Below are 17826 nucleotides of genomic sequence, written 5' to 3'. Positions count from 1 at the left end.
TCTGTACTTTCTTAAACTAAGAAAATATTTAATAAAATTACTTTATAAAGGAGCCCCTGGCCTGGGAACGGATCATCGATTGCTTTGAAGAGGACGCACACACTTGTTTGGAACTTTCCAAGGGAGGTATCCTGAGGGAGCTATTTTCTTTTGATAGGGTTTCCCAACCCCTTCACGTTTAGTGTACAATTTCTTTTAAGCTAGCCATTCTGCGTGTCTGCTTTATAGGATGATTCGCTGCCAACGCGTCTGGGTTGCCCTGTGTCTCTCCCCTTAGATTGTCTATCAAACCTATTTTGTTGCACTGGAATAAAGTGTGATGGGTGGGGAAAGAGAGGGGTTAGAATTAGATTTGGGATAAAGAGTAGGGGTAGATTATGGAAAGTAGCCTATATAGGTGTTTGTCTGGGGTAATTTGGAGCATCTAATTTGGCCAGTTAGTCCTGGGTCTCAGCTGGCATGGGAGACCTTGTTTAAGAACAGGCCATTCGCTCTGTGGTTTGTGAAAGGGAATGGTCAGTGAGACGTGTTAAGCACCTTTGTGATGCTAGTATTGGGCATAAGATTTGTAAGCAATGTTGTCAATGTTGTTAACAACGTTATTGGTTTGTTGGGGTAGGGATATGGGTGTTGGCACACTCTGGACTCTGGTTGTGTGTCAAATTCTAGCCTGTTTGTGAATTGTTTTATTGAGATCGGGATTATTGTTTTAGTTGGTATGGGTCCCCCCCCCCTTTGTTTTCCTTTTCTTTTACCCACTGATTTTATTTGTTGCTTTTGTGTGGTGAAGAAAGAGACGGTGAGGTTGGCGGGGGTGTTTGTCTATTTTTGTTTGTGTGGTGGTTCTTTTTGAAATACTTTATTGTCACTTGTGCAACTTGTATACAGTGAGATCACACGAGCACCCCCCACTCTTAGTTTTAATTCCCCTCGTTTACTGACGCGCACCCACCAAACCCGAAAGTCCGTTGCCCTGTTGTGATCTTTTCATTCAGCAGCCTAACAGCCCATAGATAGAAGCTGTTCTTTACCCTGTTGGTGCGACTAATCCTGCTTCTGTATCATCTGCCTGAGGGCAGGAGATCAAGAAAGTGCCGGCCAGGGTGCGAATCATCCCTGAGAATTTTCCTCACTCTCCTGAGGCAACGTGCTATGGGTAGAGTCCTTGGGAGGGGGGCTGAGAGGGGGGTTGTTGGGGTGATTGGGGAGTGGAGAGGGTGAATTGTTGTCATCTGGGCTGGGATTGGAGTGGGATTGGGGGGGTCTCTATGGAGGGGCAGAGTAGGGGGGATAGTGGCGATGCTGGCGATATTAATGTCAAGGGGGAACAGGTGAAAGGGAAGGGGGTCACCAGTCCATCCATTCGAGGTGATTTCCGGATACTTCATTCAGCTGATCACATGCCAGTTGTGTTGTTTTCCATACCGTATTAGAAAAGCGTCAGTGTGGCTTGGAAACAAAGAAAGTTTCAACTGTAACATTTTAAACAGTTCTTAGCTTTCCCTTCGCAAACGTGATCTCAAACGGCAGATACAACGGCAGAGTGAACCTCCTCTCTCTCCCCCCCCCAATAAAAAGTATCTGAAGGCAGAATGGCTCCCCCCCCTTATTGAACCTTCAAAAAATACATAATTATATGTGCACTAAACATGACCAAACGTAAATAAAAGAGAGAGAAGCAGAACCCGTGTAGAAGGGAAAATAAAATAAATATAAACTGTATATTTTGCAAGGTTGTTATTGTACTTCACCAGATCATAACCTTTTGCAATATTTGTAAGAATGGCTTTATGACTAACCACAATGGGAAGTGAAGTGTGGCGAGGTGACTAATCCTGAAAGCTTTGCTGATCCATCTCTTTTAAGAAAAGGTTGGTTTGGGGTGTAATTTCTTTGGATTTGTTGGAAGCAGCTCAGAGAGGATAAGGGTCCCTGATGTTGCATGCTCAACCCCTGCTCTGACTGTTGCCGGTCGTAATTCTAGGACTGAGCTGGGACGTGAACCCAGATTTCCAGACTAACATAGACTCTCACATGCGGATCTGTTATTTTTGGATAACAGATTGGCAAATTAAATTACAGGAATTTGTGGAGATGGCTCAATTGACTAGCAAACTCAGAGGAAACTCAAAGCAAAAATTTGCGGGGAAATGGGATGGTTATAGAAGATATGTTCAAAAATACAATAATAGTTTTGACTCAGTGCTAGCGTTTGAATGACAAAGGAAGTAAAAGCAGATGGATAACAATTAAGGATTTATTATGTTTTCTGAATGTATTGGGAAATTTATATAGAAAGGTTTATTGTTTTGTGTACGTTCAGTTGTAAGATAAAACATATGCGAAGGGACTTGACAGGAAGTCAAAATTGAAGAAAAGATTTTGTAAGATATAAGGGGGAAAATATTTATTTTCGTTATTATCATTATTAGTATTATTATTTTCTGTGTGTGTGCGGAGGTGTGTTTCGTATGGAATGTTTGGGAGGAAATAAGACGGCAAATAACAAATAACAAACAAAATATTGATGCGTGTAATTTTTATTTCTCAATTATATTTTGTGGTAGTGTGGTTGTAATGCTTTTTGTGGCATAAAATCACTCAATAAAAATTATTTTAAAAAGACTCTCACATGCGGAAGTGGTTTTTTCCTGTACGATATATACTCTTAGATAAACTGCCACCACTCTTTATTGGGGTGATAGCTGCTGCCGATGGTAATGCGGTTTCCTCCTTCCTTTCCTTGTTCTCCTGCTGTCGTAAATTGTGTAAACCCGCAGCGCACAGCTCGCAGCAACCTCTTTATCCGCTCAGCAGTCATTTAAAACACTCCCCCTGTAGAAATCTTACAAAAAAAAAAGCCGCCGCCCAGATCCTTGAAAACTCATTGGCTTTCCAGGTTAGTTACCTTCTGCAGGAAGAATAAGTGAGAGCGATCATTCATCCGGAACCATTCCTGAGATTTTGAGTCCCTACGAATTTGTACTGGGTTGTATTAATGGTTTGATGAGTTTGCTTATTTGGCCTGATTATTCTGCTGTTGTGCTTTTAACCTGATTCCAGGTATTGCAACGTTTGTTACTTTTTTAAATGCACTTGTTATTATGAGCCACTTTGAGCTCAAATTTGGGGTTGGAAAAAGGAAATGCAAATATTGAATCAAATCAGTAGTTTATGCGTTGGTAGTTCGTGTAAGACTGGATTTGACGCCTGAGAGAGGCGTTTTTAGGACCCGCCCTATTCCGTGATAGTAATTTGTTTTCAGTATTGAATTTTAAATTGTTGTAACGCTTCCTAGGATCTTAGGGTATGGGTGGAGTGAATAAGAACAGTCTCAGGTTTGCAAAATAGATGGAGCATTAACAAAAGATCTTCAGTCTGGCGAAATGTAACCTGGACCTTTTTGTTAAAAAAAAAATCAGACAATCTTGCAATACAGTGGTACCTCGGGTTACATACGCCTCAGGTTACAGACTCCACTAACCCAGAAATAATGCTTCAGGTTAAGAACTTTGCTTCAGGATGAGAACAGAAATCGTGCTCCGGCGGCCCGGCAGCAGCGGGAGGCCCCATTAGCTAAAGTGGTGCTTCAGGTTAAGAACAGTTTCAGGTTAAGTACGGACCTCCGGAACGAATTAAGTACTTAACCCAAGGTAGCACTGTTCTCCAGAAAAGAGAGGGATCCTGTAAGTTTTTTTTATTTGCTTTTAAACGATGAAACTATACAGTCAGACGTAAGCACCATCGCAGAATTCGTTGGGTCCAGTGGGCAGGATTGCAAACACGGCATTCCCAATTAGCTCAATATTGTCGTTTGTGCTGTGAAGTGCTGCTCTTTGGAGTCTGAAAGTGTGTTAGTCAATCAACCAACAGCTGCCTGCATTTTGGGACTCGTTTTCCAGTGTCACAAACTCTTGCAGCGGGCGGGGAGGCGGCTATGGAAGCTTTCGCGATGAGCTGGCGCACTTCAGATTTCACGACACCACTCCGCCACTTAGCGGGACTTAACAACAGAGACAAGAGAATATTAACCCAGTAAATTTAGGGGAAGAGTAGGCACAGAGAACTACAGACCTTTTCAACTTCACATCCATTGATCCCTTTTTGCACATTGGCAGAGCTTCATTGACATGTGACTCCAAAATTTTGGATCCCCTCCAAACCAAAGTTTGGTGCTATTTTTATTCCTCACCAGAGTTTCAGACCAGAGGCTTTCTCTGGGATTGGAACTGCGATTTACTGCATGTAAACCGTGTTATCCGCCACTGCAATATGGGTCTCAGACCTCATGCGATTCTTCCGTTTCCACCACCTCCGAATATTATGAAAAAGAAAAGCAGTGGTCGTTTCTTGGTTTCAAGTTCCCGGCCCCTGAGTCTGAGTGCCTTTGAGAACATGCAAAAATGCCCTTTCTCTAGGGGAGCAAAGTTTTTCTTTATTCTTAAATGGTTCTAGGGGGAAAATGCCACTGAACAGGCGCGGTGAGTCTTTGTAAAGTACCGTAAATGCTTCCTTCTCCGGTGAGAGATTGGCTCAGTGCTGGTACCCTAGAAGCCTGATTCTCCTTGGCAGAAACACCAACCACCCCATGGGAAATGAATTTACATATGCATGCACTCTCCCCAAATGCAAATAACTTCCATAGCCTTCTAGTTATGACGCATTTCCCCCACGCGATACAAATACAGCAGCTAACCTTCATTTAAAGTGTAGCCCCGAGATTTTGGATCCCCTCCAAACCGATGCCAAAGTTTTGTGCTCATTTTTGCGCTGTGTTGTGTCAGTTACTCCGCTGGGGAGCAGCACAAAAACACGGGGTCTTTCCCCCCCCCCCCCTCTTCCCGTTTTGCAAACTAATTGCAAAATTGTTTAAGCATCTTGTAAACGGTATGGCTGTGCTATAAGTCATCTGCTACATATGTCATTTTACTTGCTCTTCAGACTTGCTTTGAACAGTTTAACACAGACTGTAGGACAAATAATATAATTTATTTCACACACACACACTTCCCATTAAATATATTTAAGTGTTTTGACAATAAAAACACCAGCAACGAACACAACTAAATATACAAAAAAAAGCAATTTGTCATACTAAAAAAAAAAAATCAGGTCCAATACAGATGTACCTCCAGATGACGGAAATGTTACAAAGGTTTAGGAAAAAACAGACTGTTAATTGGTGAAAGGAGGGAAAGTAAAGCTATATTAATATTAAGATAAATTACAGGACAAAAATTTGAAAAGAGGGAAAGGATTTGCTGAAATGGATAATCGATCTAGAATACAAAAAAGGGAGGTGTGAGGAGGTAAAGGAAACAAGTAAATGAAAGATAAGTTATGGGAAGATTTGCTGTGTTTTTTAATTGTTTGTATTTTTCTGTTTTGTTTTTTTTTTCCTTTCTTTTTTACTTATCGTGATGTGTTGTTTTGCTTATGTTTAATATGGTGTCTTTATTTTTGCTTTTTGTAACCCTTAAAACTTTAATAAATATTACTTTTTTAAAAAAAACAGATGTACCTCCAGATGACACGGGGTCTGTGGTGTGTCCCTCCTCGCCGCGAAAAACGCAATGCATGATTGAGTATATAAGGAGTGCTACTAACATGAGTCTGACCAAACTGCGGGAGGCAGCGGAAGACAGGAGTGCCTGGCGTGCTCTGGTCCAGGGGGACACAAAGAGTCGGACACGACTAAACAACAACAACAAGAGTTTTCAGCAGCTTTGAGCACAGGTGACCCCACTCGACGAACTAGACTAGGTTGGGGATTTCCGTTCCGAGCACGGACCACGAAGAGAACTGCACCACCTACTCCCTCAAATTGGATGGACTGTGACCTTCCACCCTCTTCTCTTTTCTTTCTTTCTTTCTTTCTTTCTTTCTTTCTTTCTTTCTTTCTTTCTTTCTTTACTGCCCCTCCTTCCCACCCCTCTAAAATAGCTGCCCCCATGCTGGTCTTGCCAGCCAGTCACCCTTCAATCCCGGAATCAGAAGAGGCTGCCTGTCGAGGCACCTGAACCAGCTCTTTTCAGACGTGACCCTCGGGGTGCGCTACGTCTCCAGCTCTGGGTTGGAGAGAAGCCTCCGGTCCCCGCTCGAGGGACTCGAGGGATGCTGGTTGGTTTTGCCTAACTCTGCTAAGGACGCGCTCGGCTCGGTGGAGGAAGACGAGGGATCTCAGAGCGAAGACTCCTCTTGCAGAAAGAACCGACCCGCTTCAGTTGCACAGAGCGAGCGAAAGTTCAGGTATGCGGTGGAATCCTTCGCGCAAAATCCCGGAGGCGGGCGACCCCGGGGTGTCAAGCGCACCTTCAGGCTCGGAAGCGGGGGCTGAAGGAAAGAGGGTTTCCTTCTGATCTTTTTTCCTGCTTTCTCTGGTCGCTGTTGCATTTTAGGTGCTGGTTCTTGCACGCGCGTTCATGTCTCCTGACTGCTGTTTCCTAACTAGTTTTCATTTTATTGCTTTGCATTTTATAATCGCGTTTTGAGATGTTGGGAGCCGCCTTGAATCCCAACTTGGGAGAAAGGCGGGATAGAAATACACTGACCAGTAAGAATATCCCAGGATGGCTCAGTTGGTTAGAGTGTGGTGCTGATAATGTCGAGGTTGCAGGTTTGATCCCCGGGTGGGATCGCTGCAAATTCTTGTATTGCAGGCGTTGGGCTGGATGGTCCTCTGTTATTCATTACCCTGGAGACACCAGGGGTTGTTCCAGAGATCTTCAGTCTGTAGAGCATGGAGAGCTGTTTCTTTAAAGAAGCTGGATGTGTGCCAAGGTGGCGGCTAACCCTTAACCCATACTGTTTTCCTCACTGGGTTAACAGTTCTGTTCCTTGGGTTAAGTTTTTGCCAGCTGAGTTTTTAAAAGTCTTTGTCTCTGCGCACTATTTTTTTCCCCAGAGCTTTTGCGGCCTGTAAACCATATTGCAAATTTCAGTTTTCATCTGCCAAGTTTGCTAGTGTCCAATGTGTTCCCTTGCTTCTGGCAAAGTTTCAAAATTCCTATGTTATGCTGCGGCTCCTTTTTCAGAGTAAAATTGCACCTTAAAAAGAAAAATACTTTTGACAAAGTTCACAGAAAGCATTCACTTGCTTTTTTTAAGAAAGTCACTTTTCCAGGTTAGTACTTTGGGGCAAGGGGGTGGGTAACCCTTGGCCTTCTGGGTTTATGTCACTTGACTGTAAATCCTAATTGGCTCCAGGCAGTAGCAGCTCAGAGTAGCTGGCTGAAAGCAGCAGTGTCCTTCTGAGATAGCTGCCAAGAGATAAACTACTCCAAGCGCCTGGCACAAGGGGGGGGGGGGAGCTGATGTCCTGTTACTTGCATGAATGAATGTTAGAAACAGTTAGTTCACTTGCTTTGCTGCAACAGTCTTTGAGCAAGAACAGAGATGAGAAGAAATCATATTTGAGAAATCTTATTGTTCCCAGCCTGTGGGGAGTGGGGCCTGTGGGCATTCCATTTCCCAATGACTCTCTTGCCTGCAGATGGTGCACTGGTTTCTTCCCTAGGCGTCTTCTGCCCCTCCCGTGGACACCCTCCGGGATTGCGTTTTTATCTCTAGCCTTCTGGCTGCTTGAAGACAAACCCCTAATCATTTTGGCCGGGTCCTCTTTGAAAGAAGGATTCTGATTTAAGGTGCTTGGAGGTCCGTGGTCCTGGGCGTCGGATGACTCCAGGGGGTCGTACACTCAGTGGGGTGGGGCCAGCAAAGTGGAGTTTTAGCTGCCTCAATTGCAACTTCAGTATTGTCCGCTGCCCTGAGGGCATGTATCTTGCAGATTTTCTCAATGGTCAATATTGTAATCCTAGGGCTCTTTGATCTCTTGGGTTTTAATAGTCTCTCTCTTTTTTTAACAGTTCTGTCCCATGCGGCTCTCAAAGCCTTCTGCTCTGTTTCTTTCTGTCAGTGCTCATCCTTGCATTGTGCTGCTTCTAGAACCAAGAAGCCACATCCAGCTCACTCTTTTGGATTGCTTACTGGCTCTATCTCACGCGGCTCTTTAAAATCTTCTGCTCTTTTATTTCTGCCAATTCACATCCTGGCACTGGGCTGCTTCCAGAACCCAGGAAGCCACATCCAGTTCCATTTTAAACGGTTCTACATACTGGAACACTCTTTCAGACTGTCTGCTTGTCCACTTCACCTGATTCTTCATTCTTCATTCTCCATACCACCTTCCTCTTCTCTTTTCTCCTGTCTTTTCTTCCTCAGTCTCTTTGCTTGGGGGTTGGGGAGGGGGAACCTCATTTAGCCCTGGTGCAGTTGCTGCATAGCGTGGAGGGGGCTAATTATTCCTCCCTCCTTTTCTGGGTCTGGCAAGACTGCTGTTTTTTCTAACTTGTACTTGCTGCCATACTGGGCATGTATTTTTTTCACTCAGTCACAGGCCAGACATTGCTTTCAACGTCTCACACACTCAAAACATTCACTGGAGTGTCCCCCCCCACACATTCAGAAAAACCCATGCACCTCCCTCCAATCCCCTTTTTTTACCAACACCAAAACCACAACCGGCAGCGCTTAGACTTCGACCGGGGCCCAAGAGCACCCTTTTTGCTGCTTTTCTGGGCAAAACCAACAACCAACCAGAACCGGCAGTGCTTAGACTTCAACCGGGGCCCAGCAGACACTTTTTGCTGCTTTTTCTGGGTGACACCAAAACCAGTGGCACTTCTACCTTGCTGGCAGAGCTGATCAAACTCTCTTTGCTCCCGCCTATACCTTGTGGAGTGTTACGGCAAAATCTGGGTGTGAGGCTGCCCTGCCACCCAGCTCATCGGACTAAGTCCGTGGGTCCCTGCGGAGGAAAATGAGCTCAGCCGGGCAGGAGCAAGGTGCAGAAGATCCAAGTTTATTGCGCAACAGGTTCAAGACAAGATTGAACAGCGAGAAAGGGGTGACATGAACTTTTGAAACTCCCTCCATGTCCCAGAATACAGTGCAAAATACATCCCAGTTACATCATGAATACATTAAAGAGAGGTTGGGTTACACAGATGACATCATGAATACATTAAGAAGAGGTTGGGTTATACAGGATTAACATATGGAGGAGGGAGGGGGAATATGCAGAGCTGGAGATATGCGCAGATAAGCACATCCTGATGAGCAGACAATGGTCCATGTACTGAGAAGACAATGGTCCATGTACTGGCATTTCCTGGAGGAAAGGCTTGGCAGAGTGATTTGACAGGATTAGGGTCTTGACACCTTGCTTGAGGGATTATGGAGGACAGGGGAGGTGTGAGGGAGTTCTAGAGAAATTGAGCAAATTGGCACATTGATTTTCTATGGATTTTATAGATTTTTGTCCCTTTTGACATTGACAATTGGGAATAAATGGATATATTGTAGCGAAGAAGAAGGTGAAGAAGACATGCCCCCCCCTTCCGTATCAGGAGCCTACCTTGTTCCTCGAGGTACCTTCCTTCGGCACGGCCGTTGCTTTTTCTCCGGCCCTTGCAGTGTGTTCACTCAGGAACGGGTGGCAATTCCTCCCACAAACTTGGCAGGATGTGCACTGGAACTGCTGACACGAACTGAGCTGATCACTTCTGGGACGCCTTGGACCCACATCCCTTATCCTCAGGGAATCTGTTTTTCCCAGCCAAACACACCAAGAAATGTAGCCTTATGAGGCTTTGCCCACGGGTGGGAAAAATATTGCACCCGGGAAAGGGAAGTGGGAGTCAACAGACACTCAAGGAATAGTTTCGGAGAAAAAGGTTTTATTTCTACCATCCATGAACTGGTAGAAGGAGCAAGTGTGATAAGTCACAAAAAGCATGCACGAAGTTCACAATCATGTGCACAAGCATATATACCCATTCCAGATCCCTCCTCCTTTCTCCTCCCTCAGGAGTCCTCTAAGCATGAACAGAAAGCTGTCTTGCAACTATTGGACTCTTCGCACCCTTCCCAGGAAAGGGGTTTCAGGTGTTCAGATACCGGTATGTTTCAATCTCTTGTTCTGACATGGTTCCCGGACAGAAAGTAAGTTGCAATGTGGTTCTTTAGCAAGGCCAGAAGGCATGAGAAAGGCCTGAGAAACAATGGACTGTGTTCCCTACCTTTGTTGCAATCTTTTTAGTTACAGCAAGCGGAATGTTTCTGATGCTTAGCTAATGCCTTTTAGCTGCTGAGAAAAATGATTTTGAAAAGCTCTGAGAAGATTTGAGCCTGCTTTGGTGGGGGTGACTTTGGGCCTAGGTGAGGTCACCTGTCCTCATCTTCCTTCAAAGGGAACCAGGGACTCGAAAAGGTTGGAAAACCACTGAGGTGAGGGACTGGACTGAGGGTAGATCCAAGCCATACTTCTAAAGCGCATTCAATGCATACTTAAGGAACATGGTTCCACCTCTCCCGGAATCTTGAGAGCTGTGGTTTGTTAAGGTTGATGGGAATTACAGCTCTGTAAGAGTGAAACTACAGTTCCCAAGAATATGCTTTAAACATGCATTGAATGCAGTGCCAGATTTACGTACAGTGGTACCTCAGGTTAAGTACTTAATTCATTCCAGAGGTCTGTACTTAACCTGAAACTGTTCTGTTACGGAAATTACCGGGGGGGGGGCACATCTTTAAAGTTAAATATTACAAATATTATACCTGAATGTATCATTTCAACTTGACAGCTCAGGGAAGTTACCTAGCTTTAAAAATAATATAAAATCATCTCCTTTCCCAGTTTCCTCCATTCCAAAGCTATTTTCCCCTTGAAAAAGGACTCCAGCAAGTTCCCAGAGGTGACAATTGCTGGGCTCATTGTTAGCCAAAGGAAGCCAAATCTCATCACCTGATTCGCCTCAGGTTCCAGACATGCAAAGGAACTTCTATTGTACTTTTGGGTGGTGGGTACTTAAGACATATTTGTCTATGTTAATCTTATACCCGAGTCTTGCCCTGCCATGTCTGCTTATGCTAATCTTGTACCAAGGACTTGTCTGGGCATGTTTGCCAAGGTTAACCCCTCCCCTTTTGTGACATGTCAGTGATGTAGCAATGATGCTGTACAAACTGTATTCTGGGATATGGTGGGAAAGTTTTAAAAGTCTTTGTCACCCCCATCCTCAGGGTTCAGATTTGCTCTTTGAACCTATTGCGCAATAAACTTTGGTCTACAGTTATTTGCTCCGGTTGGCTGGACTCCTTCCTTTATTCCGCAGGGTCCCGCGGGCTCTGCCCGATGAGCTCTGTGACTGAGCAGCCTCACACCGAGATTTTTCCGTAACAGTTCTTAACCAGAAGCACCACTTTAGCTAATGGGGCCTCCAGCTGCTGCTGTGCTGCCGGAGCACGATTTTTGTTCTCATCCTGAAGCAAAGTTCTTAACCTGAAGCACTATTTCTGGGTTAGCAGAGTCTGTAACCTGAAGCATCTGTAACCTGAAGCGTATGTAACCCGAGGTACCACTGTATATGCTAAACTAACTATATCTTAGGGCCCCACTCTCTTGGAGGGGGGCAAAAATGTAAAGGGAGGAAATTACAACTACTTTGATAAAATACCTATTTGTTATGTGCAAATTGCTTTAGATACCTATTAGTTCCATAAATTACCATATAGCATATATTCAACACAAAAAGCAGCGACAATTTGTTGTTGATGAAGGACAGCTGGACATATAAAGGGCCCCATTACCTTCAGGAGCTTAGGGTCTCATCAAACCTAAATCTGCCCCTGATTGAATGTGTTTTGAGCACAGTTCTGGCACCTCTCAGGTGGGTGCCATTGCCAGTTCCAAAAGAACGAGGGAGGTGTTCATGGTGAGCTCTGGCACTTGTTTTTCTAGAAAAATAGCGCTGGTTTTATGGTGTGAATTTGCCCACAGGGCTAAAATTGGAAAGTCCCTAGTAGTTCATGTTGAGGCATGCCCTTGCCACGGTGTAGCTGCTACCTCAAGCACCTTCCTATCCCATGCCACCTTCTGCCTCACCTGCAATAAAGACTTTAAACAAGCCTTCGGGGGGGATTTTTTAAAAAATCTTGTTCAGAATCTGGGTTTGGGTTTTAAATTGTGTTAATGTATGCTTGTGCAGAGGCACAAGCATACATTAACTCCACCCACAGATACGACAACTCCAAGCCGCTTCCTTCTTTGCTCCAGACTTCTCCAACTCCTTTACTTAATATTTCTTGCTGTTTGTTTCCTTGTTTTAATTCCTTATTTTGAATCTCTTAAATCCTTAAATCTTTAAAGAACCCTGAAAAGTTTGTTGCAATTGTTGACATGTTTCAGAAAAAGGTACCTTATAAGAGCACCTGAAGCACTTACCAACCCCCCCCCCCCCCGTAATATAAGGGATGGGTAACCTCTGGTCCATGTGCCAGATTTCATCTGCCAGGGGTCCCAATTTGGTCTGTGAGGCTGTTTTCCCCCGACCACACCGGCCTGTGCCGTCATACCTGAATGGGACAGGAACAAATGTGGCTTCAAATGAATGATGGTGAGCTCATAAAGTATGCTTCCGCTTGGAGCAAGTTCTGCTCCCACTGACTATCTGCTGGTGGGTGGTGGTGGGGTGCTTGGTCAAGTGTTATTTAGACAGTCTGAGATGGTTGTCTCAGGTGGCAGAATCCTGGGGGGATCCAGGAACAGCAGATCCTGCTGCTGCGCCCGCTGCTTCTGAGGTGCCAGCTTTGGAGGCAGCTGAGATCTGCACCTGCTTCTCTTCTCTGCCCTTGGTGGCAGGACTAAGGACAGAGAACGGCAGCAGCTGGAGAAGCAGCCCAAAGACCAAACCACAGTTTCATCAATAGTCTTCTGGCTTCTGACTCACCTGATTGGTTTGCCTCCTCTTTCTGGCTCCTCTGATTGGTTCTTTTTTTTCTGGGCTTCCATTCATTTTGTGTTCGCTGCTGCCAGGAGCAACAAGGAGTTACCTACTTTTTCCTGCTGCGCTGAGAGGTGCAGGTATATTGATGTTTTTAAGAAAACTGCATTTACTCAGAAGTAAGCCCAGCTGATTGCACTGAAATTTGTTTTCCACTCCCAGTAAAAGTGCATGATCATCATCATTTTATTACCTCACCCCTCTGAGTGGGTTGCCCCAGCCACTCTGGGTGGCTTCCAGCAGAAGGTTAAAGCTTGACTTGGGGGCATGTATAGACATGTATAGGACTGGGATGGTGCAAGGCTCCACTCTGGTCCCAGTACAATACAAATACACTTCTTCTTCTGGTTCTGACTGTAGCGGGTGTGTGTTCCCTTGGGTTGTGTGGGTGTGTGTGCTCAGTATTTTAGAAATAATGAAAAATATGTCCGTCCGTTCCCCCCCCCCGACTTAATGTATTCCACGGCAGAGCTGGTGAGTAACTATGTGCTATGGACAAATTTGGGGGGAGGGAATTTAGTGCCCATTAATTGTTCAATGTCCTTCTCAGGTCAGGTTATATTATTTTTGTGAGCTTTATTGGAGGGGGGGGCACTAGAGAGTGGTGTGTTTTGGAGGGTTGTTGTTCTTGTTTTAGAAGCCTTGCACTTTTTCCAGATAAGCAAAACAACAAGCCTATGGTTACGTGAAACATACTCAATAAACACACAAGACGTAACTGGCTGTACTTTTGAATAAATAAGGTATACTATTCATTGTATCAAATTGTAGGTTACAACGGAAGTCTCATAAAATTCAACGAAAAAAGCAGAAAGACCCAGTGGATTGGTTCATTCTCTAGTCAGTTCATGAATAAGGTCCATACATGTATAAGTGTCTATTCCACCTGTCTGTTCATAGAGTCCAATAATTCACATGAAGGGTTGTTACAGTTCCACAAAATCCTTTCACAGAGTCTAAGACAAGGATTTCCGGAATATTAGCCTTGTTTTGCCATCCTAGGCTTCATCAGTAGTACAGGCTCATGTGTAATATTACAGGATAGTGGATAGTGGATCTTATAGCATAGTAAGGTAAAGGTAAAGGTACCCCTGCCCGTAAGGGCCAGTCTTGACAGACTCTGGGGTTGTGCGCCCATCTCACTTAAGAGGCCAGGGGCCAGCGCTGTCCGGAGACACTTCCGGGTCACGTGGCCAGCGTGACATCGCTGCTCTGGCCAGAGCCAGAGCCAGAGCCAGAGCTGCACACGGAAACGCCGTTTACCTTCCCGCTGGTAAGCGGTCCCTATTTATCTACTTGCACCCGGAGGTGCTTTCGAACTGCTAGGTTGGCAGGCGCTTGGACCGAGCAGCGGGAGCGCACCCCGCCGCAGGGATTCGAACCGCCGACCTTTCGATCGGCAAGTCCTAGGCGCTGAGGCTTTAACCCACAGCGCCACCTGCGTCCCTTTTTTATAGCATAGTAGTGGCTATAAATTTTCAATTTTACCTTTGCACATATCAAAGAAAATGTGGGTTTAACATCAACTTCCCTTCACCCTCCCTTCCATATTCCTGCTGCTATGCTTTGCTTTAGCAAATAGATCCTTGGAAGAAAATACTAAACCACATTGTTTGCTCTCTGGAATGCATCGGAGCTCATTCAGATAGCCCTTACAGCAACAGCTAATCTGATCCCCTCTGTTTTTCATCAGAGAGGTCCAGCGAGAGGAATGCAAGGAGACAGGTTCTGAACTAAAATCTGCTCTGCCTGCACACAGCATCCCACCATGTCCACCTCTGTGGTTTTGGTATGAGGGAATATGCTATTTCTTCTCCGATAAAGAAAAGAGCTGGATGTCTAGCCAGGAATTCTGCTTGTCATTTAATGCTTCCTTGGCTGTTATTCCAAACAACGAAAAGGTGAGAGGTGTAACGGATGATATTTTCTGGGGTGGCATGCAAAGCAAGGCATGGGCGGATCATGTTGAGTTTAGGACATTTGCCATACTATAAAATTGTTGGCTAATTCTCAACGCCTGTGAGTGAGTTACAGTTAACTAGCATAAAGGTTAGGTATGTATGTATGTATGTATGTATGTATGTATGTATGTATGTATTTAAATGACATTTATTTATTCAATTAAATGATGTATATGCTGTGTGACTGCAATAGTCTCTAAGCAGTTTACAAGGATACAATACGAAAAATGAAGATCAGGTCAAACTATAAATTCTTACATCAATTAAAATGCCTACTGGAAAAAGAAAAAAAAAGTCTTCAGCAGGCACCAGAAATATAGATAGATATAACTGGGTGAGAAATATTGCAAGTCAGGGCTCTAACATCTATCTCTTCTGGTATTTGAAGGACATTGTCAAGAGTTGGAAAGGCACAAATTCCTACTGGATTGGCCTGAGAAGAGACCCTGGTCAGCCCTGGAAATGGACTAATGGAGAAAATTCCACGTGTGTCCTTCTCCTCTTCCTCTTCCTCCTCCTCTTCCTCCTCCTCCCTCCCCCTCCTCTGGCCTGGTTGTCTGTTAGGAGTTTTCAACAGAGGCGCCACTTCACATCTTGCCACTTGAGGTAGAATAGAAAGTGCCACCCTGCACTGCTACTGCTGCCTGCCACCTCTGCCACTGGCAGAGAAGCATCATCATCACCCCAAACTACCAATAGTGTTCACCAAATTCTAACCTGGGCCACACCTGGAACCTCACCCGTTTCAGCTGGCCCTTGCCTTTCTTAAGTTCTGTTGCACTCCTTCATTTCTTTTTCCATGTGGAATCAAGCATATCCATACATGTTAATCCTTTTATGTTCCAGTTAAGATCAGTGCCAATAGGACTAATGCTCTTTCTGAAGGGTGAAGGGTGCTGAGAACTATAGCTCTCTGTGGGGTAAACGACACTTCCCAAAATGCTTTGGGGGAAGCCATGGGGTTTAAATGTTGTTGTTGTCATCTGACAGGGTCGACCCAGACACTCTGGGCAGCTTCTAACATATATAAAAGCATAAGAAAACATTAAATATTTTTTTAAAAAAACTTCCCTATACTGGGCTGCCTTCAGATGTCTTCTAAAGGTTGAATAGTTACTTATCTCCTTGGCTTAGGGGTCGCATAACTCCATACCCTCCAACATTTCTTTTTTTTATATATAAAATTTTTTATTAGTTTTCCAATTTTAAAAAACACAACAGAAACAACATACAAACAAACACATAAATTCATAATTTCATAACCTTATTTTCATAAGCCTCTTTTCTCGGACTTCCCCATACCTTCCCTTTTTTGCATCCTTTTTTATTTTTAACAATTATTCAACAACCCTTTTAACCTATTAAATTTAAATTCATTCTCCTTTTCAATTTCACCCTAAATCAAGCAAAATTTACCGCTGTAATTCTACGTCTTCCTCTCCCTTAGCATTTTAGCACTCCTCAATTTTATAATAGCTCTTAAGATATATTTTAAACTTCTTCCAATCTTCTTCCACAGTCTCTTTCTCTTAGTCACGGATTCTGCCGGTCATTTCTGCCAATCCCATAAAGTCAATCACTTTCGCCTGCCATTCCTCCAGCATGGGTAGCTCTTGTGTCTTCCAATATTTTGCTAGAAGAATCCTTGCTGCCGTAGTAGCGTACAGAAAAAAGTTTTTATCCTTCCTCAGCACCAATTGGCCGACCATACCCAAGAGAAATGCCTCTGGTTTTTTATGAAAGGTGCATTTAAGTACTTTCTTAATCTCATTATAAATCATTTCCCAGAAGGCCTTAATCTTTGGGCAGGTCCACCAAAGGTGGAAGAAGGTACCTTCAGTCTCTTTACATTTCCAACATTTATTATTGGGCAGATGATAAATCTTCGCAAGCTTGACTGGAGTCATGTACCACCTGTAAATCATTTTCATAATGTTTTCTCTTAAGGCATTGCATGCCGTAAATTTAATACCTGTGGTCCATAACTGCTCCCAGTCAGCAAACATAATGTCATGACCTATGTCTTGTGCCCATCTAATCATGGCTGGCTTCACTGTCTCATCTATTGTATTCCACTTCAGCAGCAAGTTATACATTCTTGATACATTCTTAGTATTGGGTTCTAACAATTCTGTTTCTAATTTCGATTTCTCCACCTGGAAACCAATTTTCCTGTCTTGTTTATAGGCCTCCATTATTTGAAAATAATGGAGCCAATCTCGTACCTTGGACTTTATTTTCTCAAAACTTTGTAGTTTAAATTCACCACCTTCTTGTTCCAAAATTTCAGAATATTTTGGCCAATTAGTTCTCATATTAAGTTTCTTTACCTCCTTAGCCTCCATCGGTGAAAGCCACCTGGGAGTTTTATTTTCCAATAAATCCTTATACCGAATCCAAACATTATACAGTGCTTTCCTAACGATATGATTTTTAAAACCCTTATACACTTTAACCTTGTCGTACCAAATATATGCATGCCAACTGAAACTATTATCAAATCCTTCCAAATCTAGAATGTCTGCATTTTCAAGAAGTAGCCAGTCTTTTAGCCAGCAGAAAGCTGCCGATTCATAATACAGTCTTAAGTCCGGCAGGGCAAACCCCCCTCTTTCTTTGGAATCAGTAAGTATCTTAAACTTTATTCTGGGCTTTTTGCCCTGCCAGACAAATTTAGATATATCTTTCTGCCACTTCTTGAAACAATCCAGTTTATCAACGATTTGTAGTGTCTGAAACAAAAATAACATTCTAGGCAATACATTCATTTTAATTACTGCGATTCGACCTAACAAGGAAAGCTTCAGGTTCGACCATATTTCTAAATCTTTCTTTATCTCTGTCCAGCACTTATCGTAATTATCCTTAAATAAATTTACGTTCTTAGATGTCATATTAATCCCCAGGTATTTTACTCTTTTTGCCACCATTAACCCAGTTTCCTCTTGGAATCTCTCTCTTTCAACATTTGTTAATTTTTTTCCCAGTACCTTAGTTTTTTGTTTGTTCAACTTAAATCCTGC

At 43.7% G+C, this 17826-nt stretch overlaps 2 protein-coding genes across 3 annotated transcripts in view; one reads left to right on the top strand and one right to left on the bottom strand.

Moving 5' to 3' along the window:
• The window catches only part of LOC307209015 (killer cell lectin-like receptor subfamily B member 1B allele A), a 250274-nt gene that overhangs the window by 89719 nt on the left and 142729 nt on the right, over positions 1–17826 (bottom strand). The gene's annotated exons all lie outside the window — the stretch shown is intronic.
• The window catches only part of LOC307208997 (C-type lectin domain family 2 member D-like), a 96927-nt gene that overhangs the window by 25630 nt on the left and 53471 nt on the right, over positions 1–17826 (top strand). The window lies entirely within an intron of this gene.

This window comes from Podarcis cretensis, assembly GCF_951804945.1.
Source record: "Podarcis cretensis genome assembly, chromosome: 2".
NCBI classification, from domain to species: domain Eukaryota; kingdom Metazoa; phylum Chordata; class Lepidosauria; order Squamata; family Lacertidae; genus Podarcis; species Podarcis cretensis.
Note: the sequence above shows the minus strand (reverse complement) of the source record. Positions and strands in the feature narration are given on the sequence as shown.